The 15,709-nt window shown below is 45.6% G+C and overlaps 1 long non-coding RNA gene across 1 annotated transcript; it reads right to left on the reverse strand.

The window, feature by feature from the left end:
• Positions 1-10,402: 10,402 nt before the first annotated feature.
• LOC114769705 (uncharacterized) lies at positions 10,403-10,834 on the reverse strand. Its single transcript, XR_003743246.1, has 3 exons — positions 10,722-10,834; positions 10,563-10,615; positions 10,403-10,464 (listed from the first exon to the last, which is right to left on the reverse strand). It is a non-coding gene; the product is annotated as an uncharacterized LOC114769705 (long non-coding RNA).
• Between the last annotated feature and the right edge of the window lie 4,875 nt (positions 10,835-15,709).

Here is a 15,709-nt window from a genome sequence, read left to right on the forward strand (position 1 = left end):
GGAGGGAGTGTGATAAGTAAGAACACATTTCTGAAGAAAACCAAAAGACCGTTTCTGGGACAGACAGGAGAGGGTGGAGTTCACATAATAGGGCAGACATCTCGCTATGAGAGAAACAGACAAGGACCAACTGAGTTTGTTACTCTGTCCTTTTCTCTTTAAACTGTCATTCACAAGAGAGCTATTTCACCCTGCATGTGTGTGTTGGGCAGAGCTCCAGTGTTTGTGTTGTTGTCTGGGTTCGGTTCATTTCCCCACCAGCCACAAACTGCTCCCTGTTGTAGCAGCTTGACAAGAACTTAATGTGAGAACGTGTTTGTGTTTTTAAGGTGTGAGTACATATGTGTGTGTGTGTGTGTGTGTGAGAGAGAGAGAGAGAGAGAGAGAGACTGGCAAGGGTCTTTACCTCAGTCTTCTCCTCCCTCCCTCCCTCCCTCCCTCCCTCCCTCCTCCTTTGCTCTGTTTTTCCTCCTGTCTGGTTCTATGATGGAGACCCTGACCAACAGTCTGTCCAGTGCCGCCAGCAGGGAGGGGCGGGGCTCCTGTTTTTCTTTATCAAGAAGAACTGAGGCCTGGTTTCTACGGATGTGGGGTCTCCGCTGTCCCAGAATAAAAATGAAGACTTGTCTTGTTTTGATTCTAAATTGTCAAATTAAAACTAAAATACATTTTTACTTTTCTATTATATTCATTCATGAAATCGAAGGTCACTTGCTGCAATATATGGAATGCACTGTACTGTGTACATTTAAGAATTAAAGAGTGCATCATTATTCCCTTCTTCACGTTTTACTCTCATCTTGTCAGTATTTAAGTGATCAGAGACAGTAAAGGCATGTGTTCAGTTCACTCCAAGAACCCACATATGATCTATAAAAAAATCAACCGTGGGACACGCTTGTCTGGAATCCGGCTGCAGGTCACAATCGGGAACCCACGTCTGACCACACGTCTGACCCCATCTTCTGTCTGAGTCATTCATCGCCGATGTCCCTGAGTTACCAGCCTGTCCCTCACACCCACACACCTACACTGGTATCACATGTAAGTTCCTGGAAGGGGAGGTATCAGTGAACTGGGTTCTTACTGGAACCAGGGGCAGTAGGATGATGTATCTATACGTCTAGATGGTTCAAACGGGAATTCCACTTCACGCTTCAAATGCTGCAGAGATGTACGGTCACACCTGCTGTTACATGGAAGACAATGAACCTCAGACACGGTTCTCTGCCCCAGATGTGTCAATCAATTCAAGACACTTTTTATAGTCACGTGACGTTTGACCCGTGCTCCATCAGTCTGACTGTGATGCCAGATGTTCAAGGTGTCACGGCTGGGTGCTGCTTGGCTCCCATACAGCACGAAGCAGCCTAACAACAAGGCTCTAGTGATGGACAGGTCAGGCTGATTAGGGCCCTGTTAAAAGGAAGAAGATGGCAGCAGACAGACGCTGCCGCATTGATGTGGACCTTGACTTACCTCGTGTTTGTTTCTGCTCCTGGCCTTTCAGCCACACTCCTTCCGGTTTGTTTATGTCTGTCCATCCCTTTCGGTTTCCTTCTTGTCCATTGTGCTGGTTTCCTTTGATTCCATTAAAATCCCTTTTGAACCACAATGCCATGCTCCTGCACTTCCTTGCAACCCCAAGACGTGACCCAAGGGTTCTAATCCTCTCGTTTGGTGTGCTGGATTAGAACCCTTCATATGACAGACTGTGTGCAGTGTAGGGGGTCGTGTATTTTTGGTTGTTAATGTTTATATATCACTGCCTGTATACTGCAGGTAATCTTTTTATCTTGTGGTTTGGCCATCGCGGCTTTTTCTTTTTATTACTAAGTTTCTTAATTTAAAAACGTTGAGCGTTTGCATCTCTGTCTGAACCTGTGGCATCACAAAAAAAAGGCAAAGTTGTCCTCTGCATTAAACCCATCGCCCTGAGTGAGCAGTGGGCCATGACAGGCGCCCGGGGAGCAGTGTGTGGGGACGGTGCTTTTCTTAGTGGCACCTCAGTGGCACCTTGGCGGATCGGGATTCGAACCGGCAACCTTCTGATTACGGGGCCGCTTTCCTAACCGCTAGGCCACCACTGCTTCTGCAATGACTAAACAGATGATTTTGGTGACTGGGTCTTTCTTCAGGTGCTGCTGGGTGTAGATGTCCTGGAATGGAAGATCACCTCTGATGATCTTACATTTACATTTACATTTACATTTACGGCATTTATCAGACACCCTTATCCAGAGCAACTTACAATCAGTAGTTACAGGGACAGTCTCCCTGGAGCAACTTAGGGTTAAGTGTCTTGCTCAGGGACATAATGGTTGTAAGCGGGATTTGAACCTGGGTCTTCTGGTTCATAGGCGAGTGTGTTACCCTCTAGGCTACTGCCATCTTCTCAAAGCACCACACTACAATATGCTGAGCTTTGTATCTGTAGGTGGTGGTTGACGTCTAAGCCTGGTCATCTGTCTCTGTCCGTTACAATTAAGCTGTTTGTACACTTTCAGAAAAAAATATTAGATTCTTATTTATTGTTTAACTTGAACAACACGGTGGAACTCAGACCACTGTGACATTTGAAAAGTATGGTGGGTGTGGCCTGCGAGCAGCTCTGTGGTCTCAGGGATTCCCAGGAGGGTCTCACCTCTCGCTCAGTGTGCCCTTTTCCCAGGCGGTGGTCTTTCTCTTCGCTTCTTAGAAGGGGTTTCTCCACCTACACACCCCTGCCACCATTCTGCACGTCTGCAGTGCAACTTCGAGGGTTCTCTCTCTTCCCACCTGTGGTGGAGCCGCCGCTCAGCGCTGTGATGAATCAGTAGCATCCCCGAATACATGGTTTTCAGGTGACCTTTTTAGTTTCAGAGACCCCAGAGAACTACGGGAAAATAAGTGCATACACACCAAGGCACACACAATTTGCACCAAAGTCACCAACATCATTGGTCAGGAGATGACAGTAGTAGGATGGATCTTCAACAAGACCTCTCATGCTCAAAAACCCAAGCATGTTTTGGTGTGTTAAAAGCTGTGAAAAATTCATATTACAGTCCATGTAAGCAAGGTTGTTAGCAACAGAGTTATCAACAATGTTAGCAGTAGTAGTTACAGGTCCTGTTAGTGATAGTGTTAGTGTGATGTTAGCAGCAGAGTTATCAACAATTTTAGCAGTAATATTTACAGGCCCTGTTATTTATGGTGTTAGTATGATGTTAGCAGCAGAGGTATCGACAGTGTTACAGGTCCTGTTAGTTATGGTGTTAGTAGGAGACCTACAAGCCCTGTAAGTGATGGTGTTAGCAGGATGTTAGCAACAAAGTTATGGTGTTAGTAGTTGAGTTACAGGCCCTGTTAGTGATGGTGTTAGCAGGATGTTAGCAGCAAAGTTATCAATGGTGTTAGTAGTAGAGTTACAGGCCCTGTTAGTGATGGTGTTAGTGTGATGTTAGCAGCAGAGCTATCGACAGTGTTAGCAATAGAGTTACAGGTCCTCTAGTTATGGTGTTATTAGGAGAATAGCAGCAGAGTTATCAATGGTGTTAGCGATAGAGTTACAGGTCCTGTTAGTGATGGTGTTAGCAGGGTGTTAGCAGCAAAGTTATCAATGGTGTTAGTAATAGAGTTACAGGCCCTGTTAGTAGTAGAGTTACAGGCCCTGTTAGTGATGGTGTTAGCGGGATGTTAGCAGCAGAGTTATCAATCTTGTTAGTAGTAGAGTTATAGGTCCTGTTAGTAGTAGAGTTACAGGTCCTGTCAGTGATGGTGTTAGCGGAATGTTAGCAGCAGAGTTATCAACAATTTTAGCAGTAATATTTACAAGCCCTGTTAGTTATGGTGTACGCAGGATGTTAGCAGCAGATTTATCAATGGGGCCTGTATGGTGTTAGTGTGATATTAGCAGCAGAGTTATTGATAGTGTTAGCGGTAGAGTTACAGGCCCTGTTAGTGATGGTGTTAGCAGAATGTTACTAACTATGTTAAAGGCTATGATAAATTCATTAGTAATTTGTGATGCTTCGATTGGCCCGAGAATGACCATCATGTGAGGAATGTCTAATCAGCTCAAAAATCCAGGAAATTCTAATACCCCGACTAGACACATTTTCTAGGTCTCAAAAAAAGGACATGTCCTGGAAAAGAGGACGTCTTGTCACATATAAAACTGTTCACAGATCATGTAAAATGGGTTTCTGAACACACACACAACATTTTATGACATTTGACATCAATATTTTATGTTAGTGTTAGATTTCTCTGTGTGTTTGAGAATCTGGATGAGTATAAAAGCTCCATTGGGTCCATTTTCACCTACACTCTGTTTGAAGATTGTACTCTAGGGTCCTGAAACCCCCTCACCGACATTAAATGAAAACAGCAGCGATACCACGTGTCCAGAGACGCTGCGCAAATGTGTTCCACGTTTGAATGTGTGATCCAGCGTGTGAAGGAAATCACCGTCTCCTTTCCATATCCCACTTCCAGCCACCAGACAAGCTGTGAATGGCGGAGGGCTGTGACCTATCTTCATCTGTTCCTTCCTGTGGTTTTCCAGAATTAATCCTCACTCCACCAGCTTCCTTCCCAGAACAACTGGCCCTTTCTTGAGAAAACACATCCTTAATTTTCTCATAGAGCCTGGTGATGGAGAGCTGTTGATCTTTCCTTATTAATTTTGGATGAGTGAAGCTGAGACAGGCAGCAGATGAATGAAGTTGGTTTTTATTACTGTCCTGTGTAACTGGAAATTAGAAAATAGGTGGTGGTGATGGTGTATGGTGATGAAGTTCATCATCTTTTACACTCAGATTAAAGGATTTTTTCCCCAGTTTCTTCTAAAGTAGATTCCTTTCCCTCTTCTCAATCAGATTAAACAGCGGTATTCAGCACACAGAAAATAAATATAGTTTCAGGTCAGTTCCCAGGCCTTTCAGCGACAGAAACAAAAGAAGAGACAAAGAAGTAATGAAATAAAAGCCACTTTCATTCACCAGTATACGTGTATGAATTTTAGAGACTTGGAGTTTCGCCATGTGTAGACATAATGTGGAAAGCAGAAAAAATTCCCATGTGTGGACCGGGGATCCCACACTCAGAGAAAATGGCAGACATAACAAAACCAGATCTCTCACTGCAGGAGCCGTCAAATGTGGAACTTTTCACAACAGTGTTGACACAACGGCGTCTGATCAGCTGACGTAGAATGAATGTTCTGTGAAGCATCCTGTGGGTTCCGGCTCCGCCCACCAAAAAAAAGAGGAACAGAGACGCAGACAAGCCGGCCTTCCTGTCTGACGGTCATCCTGAAGTCTCTGTTGCAGCCGGACGTTTGTTTATCTGTACCGTCCCGCGAGTGGCAGAGCAGAGTGTCGGGGCTCTAATGGCGGCACAGAGAACAGAACGGTTCAGCTGCATGACAAGAACAGGGGTGGTAGTAGCCTAGGGGTAACACACTCGCCTATGAACCAGAATACCCGGGTTCAAGTCCCGCTTACTTCCATTGTGTCCCTGAGCAAGACACTTAACCCTAAGTTGCTCCAGGGAGACTGTCCCTGTAAATACTGATTGTAAGTCGCTCTGGATAAGGGCGTCTGATAAATGCTGTAAATGTAAGAACATTTCTACGTTTCATACATTTACCTGTGGTACAATCATGTTCCTGCGAATTATGTGTGTGTGTGTATGGATGGAATTATGCGTGTATGTTTATAAATGTTCATAAACGACACTGTCAATGTAAAAAAAAAAAATAAAAAATGCTTGTTTCACACATTTCTGCATGCGCACACGCCCCTTTACACACACAACACACACTCTGCCGTGAAGGTTACTTTCAAAACCACAAGGAGTTTCAATCTCCAACTCGCTATGTGCTAAAGATATGAATCACACCCCGCTATCTGCCCACACACACACACACACACACACACACACACTCCGCAGCTAGTGAGATAAAGACACCCCTCGCCCCCTCCCCAGCCTGCTTGTCTAGCCTCCATTGAAGGGGGATTCTTTGCAGGACAATATGCTCCATTCAGTGTCACGCACAAAGACGGGTTATGTTCATCCAGCAAACCCAGTCCAGATACTGGCACCATCTCCTTATCTTCCCCAAACACCCTCTGCCCTCAACTTGACAGCCTCGACAGTGTTGCTCTGTGTTGAACAGTTCTAGAGTGTTCTGTTGAGCCCAGAGTTCCACTGTGCAGCTCTCGACCAAGTCTAGAACATCGCCGACAGAGGTGTGAGTTCATCCTGCACCACCGTCAGAAAGGCGTCTGTGAATGAGCTGAGGTCACTTCAGTCCATGTTGGTGTTTTCACATTACAACAGCTGTGTGTGTGAGTGTGTTTGTGTTTAAGCTGCTTGCTGCTTTAAGTTGCGTCGCCCAGCCCTGTTTGCAGCAGCCCCATGCTTGGTGCCAAATCTGTCCATGGGGATCCAGCAGTGGGAGAACCGCCCTCACAGAGGGGCGTGGCATGTTGGCTTTAGCCTGACCCTGGACCTGGGTGTGGCGCACGTGTGCAACTGTGTGTGTGTGTGTGTGCCGTCCAACCAGGAGTGAAGACCAGGAATTTCTGAGTTTATTTGTCCTTCAGCTTCCCTGCTGCTCCCCAGCCATGTTAAACTGGAACTGTCCCAGTACAGATAAAAGGGCGGAACTCAGACCCAATCTGCTGCCTGGGAAGGAACCAGGAGGTCGGAGATCAACCTCAATCTTCTCACCATCGCCCCTCGATGTTCTCAGTGGTGTTACAGTGGAGACAGGAGGACAGAACTGCAGCTTCACACCTGTGTCTTTGTTTCTCTTTACGGGCACTCTACACACACTCCTCCTCCTCTATTCCAGCAGATGAAATGATGACAGAACCTGTTTACACGGGCTCAGGGTTCTGGAGGATCTTCCTCCTGCGCGGCTTGTCCTTTGTGCTCCGCGTGTCTGTATCCATCCAAGCACCAATTACCAGACAATGGCGCAGGAGCCGGACCTGTGATATCGCGCATTAGACGGGGCTCCAGACCACACACTGTTCTCCGGTCCTGCCAGCTCACTGACAGGTTCAGCCGGCGGGGAGCACATGTTCTGAGGACAGTGTTTATTTCATCAGCACTCAGCACATTGGTTTTGCTGCACTACTGGCAAACGAGCGGCCGTTCATCCCAATGTTAGCATTTCAGACGGAGGCTGTGCCGCTTTCACCCAGATGCCGATGGAGTTTATTTGAATTCTGTTTCAAAGCCACATGTTGGTCCCGAGTTAAATAAATTGTATGAGTTAAATGAGTATGTTTTATTTTATGAAATAATGATGAGCAAAGTTATTGTAAGCATTCATTCTAAACACTATTACCTACACCATTGCCGAAAAGGAAGCTCTACCCAGAGTTGTATAGTTTAGATCTGCACCCCACTCAGCACCCAAACCACAGTGTGACCAGAGCTGCAGGTTTTAGACTTTAATGCTCCTAATAATGTTGCTGTTTTAAAGTTACTACTCTCCATGTATTTTTTACATATTGAATTTGTTGTGTACACTTGTGTAATGTCCTTTTAATGTTTTGTACAGCACGTGGAAGCATTTTTGGTTTTTCTGCTCATAAAGTGCTCTAGAAATAAACTTGAGTTGAACCAAATGATATTTGTTCATTTAAATGTTTAATGATGTAAAATTCTGTAACGCTGGTAAGTTCTGTTGGTGTCCCTGCCTGCTGCATGTTTAGTCTCCGGCACAAAGCGACGAGGGCCGAGAAGCATGTTATTCTCACGAGGGACGACCGGTTAAGTGCTCAGACACAGAGGTCAGAGGTTAAAGGGTAATTGAGGGGTCTCTAAATGGTGACCGCCCACACAGAGCGAATCTGCCATCTCTTCTGTTAACCCTTCTCTCTCAGATGGAGGAGAACTCGCTCATCTCTGGTCTCTGTGCAGAGGAACAATTGTCGCGTCTGTTGGAGGAACAGCGACGGAGCATCAGGGTGGAGGGAGGAATTCCAGCCGTCTGGGGGGGTGGAGGGGCCCTGAAGGGGCGGGGCGGGGTAAAGACTGTGGTGTAACTAGGATAATTGCTTTGGGTGAAAAATGGGAGACCTTGACCCGTTTTTACCCCACAGATATTTGCTTCACTCACTCAGCCTGTCACACACACACTCACACACATACTTGCATAGACACACACAAAAACACACATTGTGATTGGGGGCAAGGTATTTGCAGGTGTGTGTGTGTGTGTGTGTGTGTGTGTGTGTGTCTGAGGCTCAGCTGCACCAAGGCCCATTAAGGGCTATCAGGACAAACTGTTGTGCTTTTAGTGCTGCTCATTAGTTCAGGAGATGGACAACCACAGATATCTGCTTTACACACACACACACACACACACACACACAGGCTGGCACTCACCAATAAAATACACATGCTGCTCTGCACATACACAACATGCAGATTTTTGTGTGTGTGTGTGTGTGTGTGTGTGTGACATGGGAACCATTCTGTGAAGCATTTTATTTAGGATCAATGTGAGTGTAAAATTGGACTAGAAACAGCTAAAATAGGAAAAAAACAATCTCCATTTCAGTAGAAATACAGATATGTTGTTAGCTGCACAAAAATATTTTCAGCCAGTATGGGAGGTGAATCAAAATGAGTAAAATATCAGCCTGGATATTATTTTTTATTGACTGACCTCCACACCCATATTTAATCTTTTTAAAATCTAAACGTAGAAGTGCCGCTAGGTGATTTCTATAGAAATGAAAGAATTGAGTTGAGTGGTGGGGGCGGGGCTCAGCAGGAAAGAGAGACGAAACGAGTGTATCTTCTGATCTCACTCTCTGCGGCCATTCAGGTTTTCTCACTGCATACAAAAACACACAAACACACACTCACTCGTGCAGCAGTCGCTCCTGAAACCACATAAACTGCTGAGGAGGCAAAGCGATCAACTCTGTATTTTCTGGGGGACGTCCCCTCGGCAGGACGCCTGTCAGAGGGAGACGCACCATCAGGATTTTAACATGTGATCTGATCGTCAATGCCTACACTTCAGTTCTCCATTTTTTAATCTGCACCTGATTCGATTCTGTGCGTTAGTGGTTTGCAGGTTCTTTGCAGATGCTCTAGAATATAAGACTCCTGCTCAAGGTGCTTTGATAGAAAAGAATATGAAAGATTTACATTTACATTTATAGCATTTATCAGACGCCCTTATCCAGAGCGACTTATAATCAGTAGTTACAGGGACAGTCCCCCCCTGGAGACACTCAGGGTTAAGTGTCTTGCTCAGGGACACAATGGTAGTAAGTGGGATTTGAACCTGGGTCTTCTGGTTCATAGGCGAGCGTGTTATCCACTAGGCTACTACCACCTACTACCACAAGATGTTTGGGTGGATGATGTAGAAGCCTGTTACTTACGCTGTTTAAGCTGCTCTCGAACTCAGCCCATCAGTCTGGAGACCTTGCTCACAGTGGGGACACCAGTTGACACAAGAAATTGTTTCATCAGCCCTTGTCTGTCTCAGAAGATTATCATGATATTAGCATTGACGGGTCAGCTGAGGTTTGGCTTATCTCTGCCTCGGCATGAGGGACTGAACATTGTGGTTATTAGCATCCAGAAGGGAGCAGACATCTGACCCTACGTTGGAACGTCTCGAGCCATGCCGAGCTCCTTCTCCACCCAGTGAGAGGCGTATGTCTGTGTATTTATACAACGCAGGTTGCTAATCTGCTTTGTTTCCTGCAGAAAGGTGCCTTGGGGTTGGGGACCGTCTGAACAAGGGGTCCCCTTTGTACAAAGGGTTCGGTTTCCTCTGGGAGTCGCCAGGTTCTCCCCCTCGTATCCCAGCATGTGGTTTAAATCTCAGTGCCAGGACCCCCTTGGCCTTTCTCCTGCCCCGACAGATGAGAGGTTTCAGGTTTCACTCTCCTTTTTCACGCTAACAGATGCTCCAGCACTTTGTTAAATTGATTTTTTTTTCTTCATTTAAGCAGCCTGGTATTGGGGGGTGGGGAGGGGTCATGTGAAGCAAATGATTTTATGAGATTTATTTTTATCTTAAATATGCAGCTTGTTGGTCCTCAGCAGCCTGGAGTAAATGGGTAACAAGTCTCAGATCGGTAGACGCACCACACACAGCTGCAGGGCCTGCTGGTGTGTGTGTGTGTGTGTGTGTGTGTGTGTGTGTTGTCAGGAGTCTGCAGCCATGTTGCAGTGAGGAAGTCAACCTCAAAGCTCCGGCCGCACTTCTCTTGTGGTTTTGAAGGGACATCACTCCACACCTGGAGCAGCTGGGCCAGTGGATGGCCCTTTGACCTTTCACCTCAGCACTTTCAGCCTACATTCCCTGATCCTCCTCCTCACACACACACACACACACACACACACACACAACTGCACACACCTTCATCTTCCCAGCCACGAATGAAGGTCTAGTCTGTTTACAACACGTCCGGATTCAGAAAGTCCTGCAGCCTGGAAGAGCGATAGAGTCTGACCATTTCTACTGATTACACCTAAACCCTCAACTTTTTAATCTGACGTATTTATTGATTTTTATGTTGTTTGCCTACCAAATGTAATCATGTCTCTCTCTCCAGCCTCATAGATCCCATTCTTGAGGAACCTGTTGGTGCCGATGACAGGTTAAAACGGGGTCAGTGACACATTTGGTAAAATCTGAATCATGTGACCTAAATTCTTTCTAGTGTTCTTTGCATAAAATGTTTCACTTGTTTCCTTGCGACCGTTCCTCTGTGTGATGTTCCTGAACTTTTACTGCGCTGGAGATCTGACTGGAAAATGGCCGCCGCCCCGCTGGCAGAGATCCCATCAGGGTTTACAGGGTGTACCTGTTCAACCAAAAACTTCCACTTCCATTCCCTCACACACACACACACACACACACACACACACACACACACACCTGTCATTGTCATGGTGCATTAAGTTCTGCTCTCAGTCATAAATGGAGTTTTTACCCTGAGCTGCTCTCCTCTTGGCTCTCAGGAACATTCCTGCTTTATTGTGTTCCCTGCTGCAACAAGCATCTCCAGCCCTGCAGACACGTGTAATTTACAGAGTTTCCTGCCCTGACAGACAGCGTGGAGATAAATGAAGGCAGTAAAACCACCTCCCCACCCCCTGGTCCAGCGTCACAGAGCCGCATTGTCTGCTCTTATCTGCCATCTCGGGATGATGGAGGGAGGTGGAGATGGGTGGAGGAGCGGCGTGCGCGCCAATCGCCCGCGGCGCTTAACCCCAGACCTCCGCCGGAGGGCCACGCTCTCCCCGCCTGGCAGAGAGTTCTCATGCCTGTCAGGGATATTCACGTTATGAACCAGAATATCGAGTCCTCTTTTTCAGGTTTGTCATTTCGGGGGTAATTAGGTAAAAAAACGAAACCCTAATGAACTAACATTAAATAAACATTGACTATTAATTTATCGTTCCATTTTTACTGCACTGTAATAAACCCCAAAAGTTGTTTTGACAAGAAACAGAAAGCGGCAGCCAGTCCCGCTCCTGATCCGACCTGTTCTTTATTCCGTCTTTGTTCCGCTCCAGCGTCTGGTCCAGTCCCGTCACGCCTGACACTTTTTAAACGAACAGAGCGGCTCTCTCACCCCAACGAGTAGAGCTCGGAAACAAAGGCTCCAGTATTAGGTGTGCAGCGCTGCGTTCCTGAGTTCCTGCCTCTAATGAGGATGGGAGGGGGATCGGTTCTACAGGTTCTCGCTCCAGGGTGGCGGAACAGACGCTAGTGCTTGTCCCGCTGCACTTGACAAAAACCCAGAAACCAGTTCTTCTGTGGACGAGCTCACTGGGTCCTGGACCACTTGAACCAGCTGTTTCTATGAGGGAACCTGTGTGGACATCAGTCAGGTGGCCCAGTGCCCATTTTACCTAATCATTGACCAGGACAGTCATTAGCTGAAGAACGTGTTTGCACTGTATGAACTCCTGTAGTGGAACCTGTCCTTGTTAGGTTAAATGAAGCAGGGAATAAAACATTCTCGGGTTCCTACTGAAGGTCAATGATTAGGGCCAGTGGTGGCCTAGCGGTTAAGGAAGCGACCCCATAATCAAAAGGCTGCTAGTTCGAATCCCGATCTGCCAAGGTAACACTGAGGTCCCCTTGGTCAAGGTACCGTCCCCACACGCCGCTCCCCGAGCACTGCTCACCAAGCGTGATGGTTAAAAGCAGACGACTAATTTTGTTGTGTCACCGTGTGCTGTGCTGCAGTGTGTCACAATCACTTCACTTTCACTAAGAGGATGGTTGATCTCAGTGTGATGATTTCTCTTGATGCTTTTTGCATCTGGTATACGCCACGGTGTCCTGGGCACCACATAAATCTGCCCAGCTTCAGGAACGGGAGGATTTGATTATAAAGAACGCATGACAGTGTCGTCAGGAGCGGGATTTATTCAGACGTCTACAACAAAAAAGACCATGAGGTTTTAGCACACAGCGTCTAATCCCACTCTATAAATAAGGACTGTGTGTGTGTGTGTGTGTGTGTGTGTATGTGTGCTGTTAACACACAGGGCTTCGGTGCTTTTGGGAAATCCCTACTGAATGGTCCAGGCTCCTATTTTAAGGTCTGATCCTGACTAAGTACCTTGATGCCCCAGAAGAATTCCCCATCACCAGCTTCCAAACATCTCCTCTAAACACCCCCCCCCCCCCCACACACACACACACACACACATACACACACACACACCATACATACTACCGTTTAGGGTGGTAGCTGCCTAATGGGGTAAACACTCACTTATAAACCAGAAGACCCAGGTTCAAACCCCACTTACTACCACTATGTATCTCAGCCAGTCACTTAACCATGATTATCTCCAGGGGGACTGTCTGTAAATGAACAACATGAATACACACCCAGTGGAAATATCAGCTGTAAATTTTAAAATAAAAATTACTATTTGTGCAAGAAAACGTTTCAGTGTGTGTTTGTGTGTAAACACATACTGTCTGCAGGATTTGACTCTTGTGTTCTTGACCGTTAGTTCTATAGAAGACCCCAGTATGAACCTGGGAGAAAAGATCACAGAATAAGTGTGTGTGTGTGTGTGTGTGTGTGTGTGTGTGTGTGTGTGTGTGTGTGTCATCACCCTGGTCTGGTCTTGACCCCTCACTATGAGGGAGGTGTTGGGGTGATACCTCCCACAGTGGCAACTCGGTTTTATGACCTTTTCAAGGTAAATATGGCAACCAGAGTTTCTACACACACACACACACACACACACACACATTCAGACACATTCAAAACTCAATACACAAACTCAAAATTACATGTGAGAGGAAGTTAGGGTTCATAGAATGGGGGAGGGCTGCCCAAGGGAACTCATTAGCACCAAAAAGGGTGTTCCACACACATACAACAAACACAGAGCTACACACACCGTGTAACACACACACACAGATACAGAGTAACACACACTGAGTACGACACACAGGGGACTCCCTGCCGTGGTGGAGGCCTGTAAGTGCCATGAATTGCAACCGTGTTCTCTGTAATGAGCGCTGCTGTTCTAGGTGTGTACCGTGTTCCCGCTGCTATGTTCTCTCTGCAGAAACAGGAACATTTAACACTGATCAGACAGTTCTAACAACATCACACACTGCAACACAAATCTGTTCTTCATAAAGAACCGCAGATGAGGTTCCTGTAAATGTTCAGAAGTTTGTTTACAGGAATTTTGTTTTATGATCCTTACTTTAATTGATTGTTACCCACAAGTCCAAATATTCACAAATATAAATAACCAATAACCTGAAACATGTGTGAAGTCCGCTCCACACACACACACACAAACACACACAGGGAGAACGGGCCAGTAAAAGCATGTTGTTTTCATTAGAACCCCCCACTCTTTATGGCTCAAATCACCCAATTATAGCTGAGAACCCGATCCAAACCCCAAACAGTCACCATAGCAACTCATTTCTGGTCCTCCATTTTAGTTTTCCTGGTAACTTTCCTGGTACACACACACAAGGTCATGATCACACATGATCTAGGTATTTGTTAAGATGTGTTGAACATTCTCTTTATTCCAGGTCACAGGCTGCGGAATGATTATGAACGTCTGTGGGCTTCTGCTCATGCTCGCCGCGGCTCCTGATGGACGGCTACCATGCCGATGTTATGTCCGTTTTTGAAACAACTGACTCTTTATTACAGCAGTGATGGTGTTCGCCGCTGTCGGGGAGGGCGGGGTTTTAATCAGGGATGGCCCCTTTTCATTACTCAGTTGACGGAGGCCTGTGATTTATCAGGGCAGACGGCAGCGCCGGGCCGATCCAGACATCGTCAGGAGCTGGGTGCGGGGCAGACGGGCGGGTTCTTTCTCTCACTCTGAGGTGAGGTGGAGCTATGGGAGGAAGAGTGATGGAGCTTTTAGTCCCACATCCATCAGCAGTGGCCATGTGTTGAAGCTGTGCCTGCATTAGAGACATCAATCCTGCATTGGGCCTGAGCCTCTCTGATCGTGATAAAGACAGGAGTGCAGCGGCCGTCTGCCTTTCACTGACGTGGATTATCAACAACAAAGTGCACAGAGACTGCAGAAGTGCGGTTCTACCCCGGGCCGCTATCATTCATCACGTCCATGTGAGCAGCAATTTACGTGTGTCTGTGTACAGTTATATTCACACTGGTGACCCCTCACCTCACTGCATGAAAATAAAAATCTCCTCCTGACCTACAACCCATACTCTCCCGCTCAAACATACACACCCACTCACACCCACACCTATACACACCCACTTATCACAGGTTAGACAGAGGTCACATGTGTCTTTTGACTTGTACATTTAGTAAAACACATTTAGCTTTTGTGCTTGTTTTTTGTGAATTGACAACCTTTCTTATTTTAAACTTTGTTGCTACCAATTCATCCTAATATTACGTGACCTGTAATCATACTGAAAATGTTCTAACAGAAAGTATGTCAAGTATGTAGAATTATTAGCATAAAAGAAAACATATAGAATTTCTATTGTCACTACAAACAGAACCAATATAGAGTTCTAGTCACTACAGAGCAATTGTAGAGTTTCTACAGTCAGTACAGAGCTGATATAGAGTTTCTACAATCACTACAGAGAGAACCAATATAGAGTTATAGTCACTACAGAGCCATAAATATATTTTCTACAGTACAGAGCTGTTTCAACTGTCACTGCAGAGCTGATATAGTTTCTACAGCCTGTACAGAAACAATATAGAGTTTCAACTGTCACTGCAGAGCTGATATAGTTTCTACAGCTAGTACAGATCCAATATAGAGTTTCTACAGACAGTGCAGAGCTGATATAGAGTTTCTACAGTCAGTACAGAACCAATATACAGTTTCTAGAATCACTACAGAACAAATAGAATTTTTCATGCTTGCCTCAGAGTTTTTGGTTAATTACTTTGATTGCTGAATTTTCTATGAGGTAAATTATTGTCATGAATTTTATAAATTTTTAAAAATATGTACTATATTATATACTTTTAGAATGTACTCTCCCTGTATATAACTCTATTAGGAGGAGGTGGTAATATATAGCTAGAATGTCATTTAATTAAGTATGTACCAATCTAGTAAATAATATAAAGTGAGTAATCTGTTAAATGTTAACATATTACTTTTCCTGCTTTATAGTTAATATGGAACAAGTGTTCCACATGAACAGTGCAGGAGATCGTGA

This window comes from Denticeps clupeoides, chromosome 19 (assembly GCF_900700375.1).
Source record: "Denticeps clupeoides chromosome 19, fDenClu1.1, whole genome shotgun sequence".
NCBI lineage: Eukaryota > Metazoa > Chordata > Actinopteri > Clupeiformes > Denticipitidae > Denticeps > Denticeps clupeoides.